General features: G+C 41.3%; 1 non-coding gene across 1 annotated transcript; it reads right to left on the bottom strand.

Moving 5' to 3' along the window:
• Positions 1–245: 245 nt before the first annotated feature.
• LOC122068910 lies at positions 246–352 on the bottom strand. Its single transcript, XR_006137287.1, has one exon. It is a non-coding gene; the product is annotated as a small nucleolar RNA R71 (small nucleolar RNA).
• Positions 353–10,833: the final 10,481 nt, after the last annotated feature.

Genomic DNA, 10,833 nt, shown 5'->3' with positions numbered 1-10,833 from the left:
TGCCCCACTTCCATGGGTTGACCACTGAGGTTGCATACCTATTTCTAAGGGAATTTGAAGAGGTATGTGTTCTAATTAAGATCCAACATCTTTCTGATGATGCTGTTAAGCTTAGGTTTATCACTTTTGCATTGAAAGACCAAGCTAAGAAGTGGTTGTATGGGTTACCCACAAATTTCATAACCTCATGGAAACAGTTCACAGTTGTCTTCATTAAAAAGTTTTTCCCAATTCACAAGACCAATAAGCTTAGAAGTGATATCCTTCAGTTTAGGCAAAAGTCTAATGAGTCATTTTCCAAACTTATGGAGAGATTCAAGGATCTACTCCAAGAATGCCCTCAACATGGCCTGGACTTATGGCATTTATGTCAAATAATTTATGAGGGTATTGATTACCCAACTAAACAAATGATAGAGTCCACATGCCCAGAGGGATTCACATCCTTTACAGATGAAGGAAAGGCATGGGAATTCTTACTTGACTTAGCTGACAAAACCCGTGAGTGGGAATCACCCCAAGAGAGTGAAAGAACCATAGGAGGAAAAGGATATTTTGTGGATGGGATAGTAGCCAAGGAAGCCCATTTGGATAGCCTAATCAAGAGAATTGAGGCTATTGTTCCTAGAGAGCCATCATCAGTCAATTTGGTGAAGATTTGTGCTTGGTGCCAATCCCCTGGACATGTCATAGAAGAATGCCCCAACACCTCTGGGGGCACTTCTAATGATAGTGTTAATGCCTTATACCAGAATAATCCATATAGTAACACCTACAATTCAGGATGGAGAAATCACCCAAATTTCTCTTGGAATCAGGGCAACCAAGCAGGACCTTCCAATTTCTATAATCAAGGTCAACCTGGACCCCAAAGGCCTCCCTTTGCATAACAATTTTTTTCCCAAAATACTTTTCCTAGGTCAAATGTAGGACCTCAGGCGAGTTTTCCTAGGGCCCCTCTTCTATCATCTTATCAGCAACCCCCTGGGTTTACCAACATTGGAGAGGCAAGTAGAATAAGTGACTTGGAAAAAAATATGGCCCTCCTCATGACAAGCCATCAAAATCTTACAAGAGAATTTACCCAAGTTGTCTCAATTATGTGTGAGAGGGAGAAGGGAACTTTACCCAGTCAACCAGAGCCTAACCCTAGGCATCATCAGCCTGTTAGTTCACAAGGACCAACTAATGCACCACTGAATATAGTACAAGGTCAGACTCAACAAGGGTCCTCTAACCAATGCAATGTTGTTTATGCCCTTAAGAGTGGTAGAGAATACCAACAGAGTGTTTCTAAATCTTCCCCATCTATTACTCCTGTTAACTCTCCTTCAGTTGAGGACACAAGTGTGCCTCTTGTTCCAGGTTCGTCTGATGAACCTAAAGATTTTTCTGAAACTAAAGATGATTTGGGTGAGGAAACCAACAATGATTCTTCTGAACAGGGGCAAATCCCTAACAGTCCTTATGTTCATCATATCCCATTACCTAATCACTTGGTACACAAAAAGAAGACTGCTTCCATGGATAAAATTTTAGAAGTCTTCAAAAAGGTAGAAGTGAACATCTCTCTTTTGGATGCCATATCCCAGATCCCCGCCTATTTAAAAGTACTGACAGATTTGTGTACTCACAAACGTATCACTAGTGTGCCCAAAAAGGCGTTCTTGGCAGGTAACATTAGTTCCATAATTACTCAGCCCATAGCAGCCAAGTATAAGGATCCAGGGAGCCCTACCATATCTTGTGTCATAGGCAACACCTATATTGAGCATGCCTTACTTGACCTTGGCGCAAGTGTGAATCTTTTACCTTACCATGTGTACAAGCAACTAGAATTGGGAGAATTGAAAGCCACTGGAACTACTCTTCAGTTGGAAGATAGGTCTGTTAAGATTTCTAAAGGGATGGTTGAGGATGTCTTACTAAAGGTGGGAGAATTTGTTTTCTCTGTTGATTTCATTGTGTTAGATACTAAGCCCTTCTCAACTAAGGATGAGATCCCTATAATTCTAGGAAGACCATTCTTGGCTACCAGTAATGCATTAATCAATTGTCGGAATGGTTTCCTAAGATTATCTTTTGGTAACCAAACTGTTGAGTTTAACATATTTAGGATTGGCAAGCAACCACATATGGAAAAAGAGATCAATATACTTGAGGATTTTCTGGATTTTTCTGATGATTTAGTTACTAACTTTGATATTGATTTTGATTCAGAATTCCAAGAGTGTATGGATGAGTTGGATGATGATAGTGAAAATTTCTTTTCTGAAGTCTTGAGTCTTCACACACTTGTGGAACCCTTAGGATCCCTTTCCAATTTCATTCCCAAACCTTCCATAGTTGAGCCCCCTAAGCTAGATCTTAAGGAGTTGCCATCTAATTTGAGATATGCCTTCCTAGGGCCTAACCAGACTCTTTCTGTAATAATTTCTTCAAATTTGACTTCTAGCCAGGAAGAGGAGTTACCTAAAGTGTTAAAAGATAATAAGGAAGCCCTAGGTTGGACCATGGCTGATATCAAGGGTATAAGCCCTTCTATTGTGCAACATCATATACATCTTATGGAGGATTTCAAATCATCCACGGAACCCCAAAGAAGAGCTAACCCAGTGATAATGGAAGCTATTAAGAAAGAGATCCTAAAGTGCTTGGATTATGGAATAATTTATCCTATTTCTGACAGCCAATGGGTAAGCCCAGTTCACGTAGTGCCTAAGAAGTCTGGTGTGACTGTAGTTCCTAATGCCAATAATGAGTTGATCCCTACCCATGTCCAAACAGGATGGCGTGTGTGCATTGACTACAGGAAACTTAATATGGCAACCTGGAAAGACCACTTCCCATTGCCATTCATTGATCAGATGTTAGAGAGGTTAGCTGGACATGAATACTATTGTTTTCTTGATGGATATTCTGACTATAACCAAATCCCAATTGCTTTAGAGGACCAACATAAGACCACTTTTATATGCCCATATGGAACATTTGCTTACAGGCGTATGCCCTTTGGGCTTTGCAATGCCCCTGCTACGTTCCAACAATGCATGATGAGCATTTTTTCTGACATGGTCGAAAAATTCTTAGAAGTATTTATGGATGACTTTTCAATTCATGGGAATTCCTATTCTGAATGTCTTCATCATCTTTCCCTAGTTTTGAAAAGGTGCATATCTAAGAATTTGGTTTTGAATTGGGAGAAATGCCATTTTATGGTTAAATCTGGTATTGTTTTAGGCCATGTAATATCCAAGGAGGGAATTAAGGTAGATAGAGCCAAAGTGGATTTAATTGATAATTTACCACCTCCTCAATCTGTTAAGGATGTTCGGTCTTTTCTAGGGCATGCAGGCTTCTACAGAAGGTTTATTAAGAACTTTAGTCAGTTAGCCCGACCTCTTACCTCATTACTTGTCAAAGATCAGACTTTTGAGTTTTCCAAAGAGTGCCTAGAATCCTTCAAGCAACTTAAGAAGGAGTTGACCAATGCACCCATTGTTCAACCACCTGTTTGGACTGAACCTTTTGAATTGATGTGTGATGCTTCGGATTTTTCCATAGGAGCAGTTTTAGGTCAAAGGATTAATAAGTTGCCCACTGTCATTTACTATGCTAGTAGGATCTTAAATGATGCACAACTCAATTATACAACCACTGAAAAAGAATTTTTAGCTGTTGTGTTTGCATTAGAAAAGTTTCAATCTTACTTAGTTGGTTCACATGTGGTGCTGTATATTGATCATTCTGCCCTCAGATACCTAGTTCAGAAGAAGGATACCAAAGCCCGTCTCATTAGGTGGGTTTTACTTTTGCAAGAGTTTGATTTAGAAATTAGGGATAAGAAAGGAGTTGAAAACCTAGTTGCAGACCATTTATCCCGGCTTCCCAATTCCTTGACTGTTGATTCTCCAGTCAACGAGAACTTTCCAGATGAACAATTATTTGCAATGTCCAGTGAACCATGGTTTGCTGACATTGTCAACTTCTTAGTTTCAGGTGTGACTCCGGATCACTGGTCCACCCAAGATAAGTATAGGTTTCATTCCCAAGTTAAGCACTTTTTCTGGGATGATCCTTATTTGTTTAAGATATGTCCAGATCAAATTATCCGATGATGTGTTCCTGATCATGAGCAACATTCCATTCTCTCTTTTTGTCATGATCATACATATGGTGGACACTTTGGACCTAAGAAGACTGCCGCAAAGGTTCTCCAATGCGGATTTTATTGGCCCACTCTTTTTAGAGATGCTTTTGATTTTTGCAAGGCTTGCCCTGCCTGCCAGTCTTTTGGCCGGATCAATAAAAGGAACATGATGCCCCTCAACCCTATTTTGGTAGTTGAGATCTTTGATGTATGGGCATCGATTTTATGGGTCCATTCCCTAATTCCTTTGGGAATTTGTACATACTTTTGGCCGTTGATTATGTTTCTAAATGGATAGAGGTCATACCTTGTAAATCTAATGACCACAAAGTGGTGGTCCAGTTTCTCAAAGAGAACATTTTTTCCCGCTTTGGTGCACCACGTGCAATAACTAGTGATAGGGGTACTCATTTTTGTAATCGACCTTTTGAGGCCCTAACGAAAAAGTATGGGATCACCCATAAGTTATCTACCCCTTATCACCCTCAAACTAGTGGCCAAGTGGAGGTGTCTAATAGGCAGATCAAACAAATCTTGGAGAAAACTGTTAATCCTAACAGTAAGGATTGGTCCCTTAGGCTCATTGATGCCTTGTGGGCCCATCGGACTACATTCAAGACCGACATTGGTTAGTCTCCCTACCGTTTGGTGTATGGGAAAGCTTGTCACTTACCAGTTGAGGTGGAGCATAAGGCCTTTTGGGCCATTAAGAAGCTTAACTTTGATTTGTCTGATGCGGGAATTCATCGTAGGCTCCAACTATCTGAGTTGGAAGAACTTAGGAATGAAGCCTATAAAAGTTCTAGAATTTACAAGGAAAAGACCAAAGCTTTCCATGATAAACACATTCTGCGTAAATCTTTTGCAATTGGTGATAAGGTCTTATTGTACAACTCTCGATTGCATCTTTTTCCTGGTAAGCTTAGATCCCGATGGGATGGCCCATTTATTGTTCATAATGTATATCCCCATGGGGCTGTGGAGATTTTGAATCCAGGAACAGGGGTAATTTCGAAGGTTAATGGTCAGCGTTTGAAACCGTTCCTCGAGTTTCCTACTACCAGTAGTGAAGAGGTCTTGGATCTCCATGAACCTCTTTACACTGATGACTAACTTTTAATCAGGTATGACCCCATTGCATTGTCTTTGCTTTTAATTCTTTCCATGCATTGAGGACATTGCATGACTTAAGTGTGGGGGAGGGAAACCAGTTTTTGTTTTTTTTCACTTTGTTTTGTTTGTTTTTCTTTTTATTTTTGAGCTTGCTAAGGATGAAGTCCTACTTTGGTTTTTGGCTAATGATCAGACCATTCGGATGCTTGATGTATGAAAATAAAAGTTTTGACGAAGGTACCCATTTTGAACGTATAAAACCCTGTTGAGAAGAAAGAAACAAGCATGTGTCTTGAGATGGGACTTTCTTTTGAAAAATAAGAGACCCCTGTTTTATGGTGATGGACCATATGTAAGTCTGTGGGTTCCTTGTACTTTTGATTTGGAGTTGAGACCTTCTTTTTAATTTGGCATGGGTTGACAAATGCACAATTTTAAATGAAATGTGAAATGTGATATAAAGAAGAATAAGAGTTGATTCCTTTGGAACTAGACAGGGCATTGCGCCTCAGGAAGCGTGGTGTCTTGATCGAAATTCCTTGGGAGGAAACTTCTGAAGTAACTCTAGCATCACTACCTTTGTGGGCATATGCAAAAAGCGAAGCTACATAGTAACTTGGGTGTCTGGTGTTTGCTCCACCATGTCATTCAAGCCAAAAGTAGTGGAGTAGAATAGAGTTTATTAAGCAGAAAAAAAAAGAGAAAAAAAAATGTGCAAATGTCATTATTGCTTGGTAACATGTTTGGTCAAAAACACTCCAACGCCTTAGTCATTGGTTCCCTATTTCTTCACAAGTGGTTTTACCTTAAGATAAGGATGTTTTGGAAGAGACGAGGTGAGTTCCAAACTAAGAAATATGCTAGTGCCTGGAATTGATAAAGGGTAATAAAAGTTCAAGTGTGGGGGTCCCTTGTAAGAGAAATTATCTTTGCTCCGGATCGGTATGAGCCTTACCTTTAGCGAAAGTTGGGATTTGTTTATTCTGAATTTTGGGTGTATATTCACTGCAAACACCCACGAGACACAACTCGTCCACTAGGGGTGACCTAGGGGTTTAAAGGCTTGTTGCACATGCTAAGTGCAACCGTGATTCCTACGAAAGTGAGTTAGTTTTTTTTGTTTTTATTCTTTTTCTTTTTGTTTTGCTCGAGGACTAGCAAAGTCTAAGTGTGGGGGAATTCTGATGAGCACATTTATGTGTGAAATCTAGGGTAGTAAAACATGCATTTTACATATTTAGAATGGAGCTACCTTGGGTTTTACTCTCTTTTTGCAGGTTTTATATTTTCAAGGCCTTAAGGACTATCGGGAGCTATATCTTCAATTTTACACGTAAAGAGGTTATATTTCTTTTCATGGTTGCGAAGAGGACGAAATTCTAAGCAAGATGGATGGGTTCAATTAAAAGTACACATTCGTTTGGTCACCCGTACAAATGATTATTCTTTTCGGGTCAGAAAAAGAATAATGGATCAGAACTGAACCGAGATGCAGAACCAACCCGTTTGCAATTGTCCCAGAGGTACAAGGAATATTTCAAATGCCAACAAGGATCGATGGATCACATCCTTAAGTGATTAAAGATTTAATTTTGGTAACAACAACTATCTAGCTTAGTTGGTGAGCTATGGTGTACAAAATTCCCTTGCTCACCAAGAGGTCTCAAGTTCGAATCTCATGGTTGTTTTTTTTAGAGAATTTGTTGAAGATTTCCTGCTTTTCACTCACTTAAAGCACTAAGGGCATGGAGGGGATTTCCACATCAAATTAGAAGCAAGCAAAATCGTGGAAGCAAGAAGAGAAGAAAAAGAAAAAGAAAAAAAGGAAAGCAAAATCGTGGAAGCAAGAAGAGAAGAAAAAAAAAAGGAAAGAGAAAAAAAGGGGAGAACCAAAAATTGTCCAAATCTTCTCTCTCCTCCACATCATCACCAAAGATTGTCCAAATCACACAAAGCAAGAAGAAAATCGTCCCTAGGAGAGAGAAAAAGAAGAAAAATAAATTAGAAAAAAAGAAGGAAAGAAAATAAGCAAAAAAATTATAGAAATTTCTCAAAATTTATTTCTCTCTTCTCTCTCCTCCATCTTAGCACTTTTGGACTCAAAAGATCTCACAATCAATTGTGGGTTTCTCTCTTTTAGGAAAGAGAAAATTGTTACCCTACCTCTCCATTCCCTATAAATACAACTCATGTAAGAGGAGGAGACACAATTCATTCTTCTTCTAGTTTTCTTTAGTTGCTCTCTCTCTTCCTCTTTCTCTCTTTAGTTTTAGTTCTTCTCTATTTTTGCTTTAATCACTTTTGTAATAGTTTTTTTTTTATGTCAATTAATGCAAGCACTCTTTTATTTTTATTCAGCCTTTTTATGTTTATGATTTATGCAATTGAGTTGTAATTTTTTAAGTTATAGTTCTAGGCTTAGATCTAGGTGACAAGATCACGAGCCGTGGAGCAATTTTTTTTCAAGTTCAAGCATTGATTCAAGTAAGTAGGCTCCTTCAGTAGTCTTCTCTCCCCCCTCTCATTCCCTCTTCTGACTACCATTTCTTTCTTAATTTAGGGTTTTTATTTAGTCATTACATTATTGCTATCCCTTTCCCCCAAGGTTCATGGCTAGTGTATGTGTTGGCTTTGCCCCTCCTAGCCATAAAACCATCAATTTATTGCTTTTATTTTAATTGTCTCCCTTTCCCTAAAGTCAAGTAGAGTAACCCTTGTAAGAGTGACTCTCTGGTCAAGTAGGGAAGCTCATATTATGATGCATCCCTCGGGCTAAGTAGAGAAACCTACTTGTGAGTCTCTCTCTAGCTTTATCCCCTTTCTTTTACTTTATTTTTATTTCGGCATTTTTTTCCTTTATTTATTTTTTTTAATTGCGTGGGTTGTTTATTTTCAGTTATTTATTTATTTAATTTTAATTGCGTGGCTTGCGTCTTTACATTCTTAGATGACGAATGGTTAGGACGTTATTTTAGATACATATGTTTAGGACGGTAATTAGAATTAGATCACAACCATTAATCGGTTCACTTTCGCATTATTAAAAGAAATAAAAAAATAAAGTGGCTGCTCTCCCTGTATTCGACCCGTAGCTACACTGATCCGTACGCTTGCGGTTACATTTTAAATTTCAAACAGGAGGCTAGGGAGGACATTGTCTGGGACGAATTTGTTGAGGAGGTTGTGGGGAATGGGGGGTGGAAGAAGGGGGAGAGGATGGGGAGAAAATACTGGTGAAATGGGAGACAACTTCAGATTTAATTTCCAACGGGGAGGAAAGCTCCACTCCAGAAGCGGACAATAGCAGAGGGATCACATTAGCGTTATGCCTAGCTTTGAGGGAGCAATAAAAGAAGGCCGAGTTAGAATCACCAAGGCCATGCCACTTGATCCTAGCTTTCTGGCAGAGGAAGCTCTCTTCCTGATCCAGTAGAAGGGAGAGGTCAGAAGAGATCATTTTTTCCTCCAAGGCAACCTCAGGATTTAGGAGTCATCCTTGAGTCTAGATTGAATGGATAGGAGGTTGTCATGACAAGAGGAGACCTGGGAGGAGATGTTGCCAAAAGTGATAGAATTCTAGGTTTTCAGAGCAGCTTGACATTTTTGAGTTTCCTAGCAAAGGAGATAAGCGGAGAGGGGGTGAGGGGGATGGGAGCACACCAAGCATCCTGGACAATTTGGAGGAAATCAGGGTGGGAGGACCACATGTCAAAGAACTTAAAAGGCTTAGGGCCAAAGGGACAAAAAGGGATGATATGAATAGAAATAAAAATATGATCAGAGATCCCAGGGAGATCAAAGGAGGCATAAGAGGAAGAGAAGGAATCAAGCCAGGCTTCATTGACTAGGACCCTATCAAGATTACAAGCAACCCGGAGATTACCAGAAGGCCTATTGTGCCAAGAAAACTTAGTCCCAGACCAGCGGAGGTTATTGAGATTAAGGTCATCTAGACAAGCATTGAAGGAGTCAACAGCCTGACAATTAATGAGGTTGCCTCCAAACTTCTCATGACTGAAATGGATGACATTGAAATCACTTGCGACACCCCAAAGTCTAGAGCCAGCATCCTATAGGGAAAGCCTATAGGAAGCAAGATTATGAGCGTAGATAACAGACAAGTAACAAATGAGGGAGCCAGAGGGGTGGGAAATGGACAGCTGCATGGATTGGGCAGAAGAGGAGAGGACCGATAGGTGGAGGGAGGAATGGTCCTAGAAAATCCAAATTCAGCCATTAGAAATATGGATGCAGTTAGAAAAGGACCAAGTGGGGGCTATGGAAGAGGCAATGCATCTGGCATTGACCTTAAGAACACGGGTTTCAAGGAGACAACAGAGATTAGTCTTTGAGGTGTGGATGCAGGAACGAATATCTGCTTGCTTGGCCAAGGAATTAAGACCTCGAACATTCCATATGGTCTAGGGGATCATAGAGAGGAGGGGGAGGGAGGGGGTCGCGTATGCTCTGAGAGCAAGGAGAGGGAAGAGGTTTGGAAGGAGTGGTATTAGAGGATGACTGGCGGCAATACCCATTGACTGGGGGAGGGGAAAGAAGGCTTTTCTTAGCTCTAGAGGAGGACCTCACGTAGTGTGAGGTTACTTCTTGGTAGAAATGGGGACACCCGAAGGAAGAGAAGGGGGGGATGGTGCGAGAAGCCAGGGTGTGGGGGGGGCAGAGGTTAAAGAGGTGTAGGGCTGGTGGTGGTGTGCCCTGAGAAGGAGACAGGGGAAGGAGCGGTTCACAGGTGGTAGGGTAGACATCCGAGGAGGATTTCGAGCCAGCCAAGTTGTAGTTGATCAGCGAATTGCATTCCAAGGCACAATTGTGGGGTAAATGATCCACAGTGGCATTGGATCCAATAGCCAGAGTGACAGGGACCGGAGAGAGATCTAGGGCATAAGCAGCAATATCCCGAGGAGATATCAGAGCCACAGGGCCTTCCAAGACCGGAGCTTGCAGGGAACTAGTGGACGAAGTCGGTGGAGGACCTTCCAAGGTCGGGGCGCTCTGAAGGAGGGAGCCAGAATTCCCAGAAGGGGAACCAGAGAGCTTGCAATAATGAGCATGAGCAGCAGACGAGAAGATCACACTAGACTCAGGCAACTCAACAGTTGCAGCAAAACAGGAGGCCAAAGGGAGAGTCTGATGAGCGCAGGCAGAGATGGTGGCGGCCAGCTACATCGATGATGACAACATGGAGGATACATGATCAGCAACAGCGGGAGATGGTGGCAAGACAGCAAGAGAAGACAAGAGATGGCGGCAACCAGTGGTGGAGTTTTCAAGAGGCGTCGAGTGATGGCATGCAGTGGCGGTGGCGACGTCAAACGGAGGCAGGCGAACAGAGGAAACCATAAGGGCTTTAGCATTGTAGACAGAAGGCAACGGCAACACACAGAGCTCAAACACGGGAAAAGGAGAAGGGGTAGTTGGGTTGGGGAGGACGGGTGTGTTGGGTTGGGGTAAGGTGGTAAGTTCATTAGAGAAGGTGGGCCGGTTGGGTGAGGGTAAGGTGGTAATTGGGTTAGGAGTTGAGGCGGGTTAGGGAAGGGCATCCAGGTTATATA

This window comes from Macadamia integrifolia, unplaced genomic scaffold (genome assembly GCF_013358625.1).
Source record: "Macadamia integrifolia cultivar HAES 741 unplaced genomic scaffold, SCU_Mint_v3 scaffold478, whole genome shotgun sequence".
Taxonomy (NCBI): Eukaryota; Viridiplantae; Streptophyta; class Magnoliopsida; order Proteales; family Proteaceae; genus Macadamia; species Macadamia integrifolia.
The sequence above is the reverse complement of the archived record's forward strand: the minus strand, read 5'-3'. Positions and strand labels throughout refer to the sequence as shown.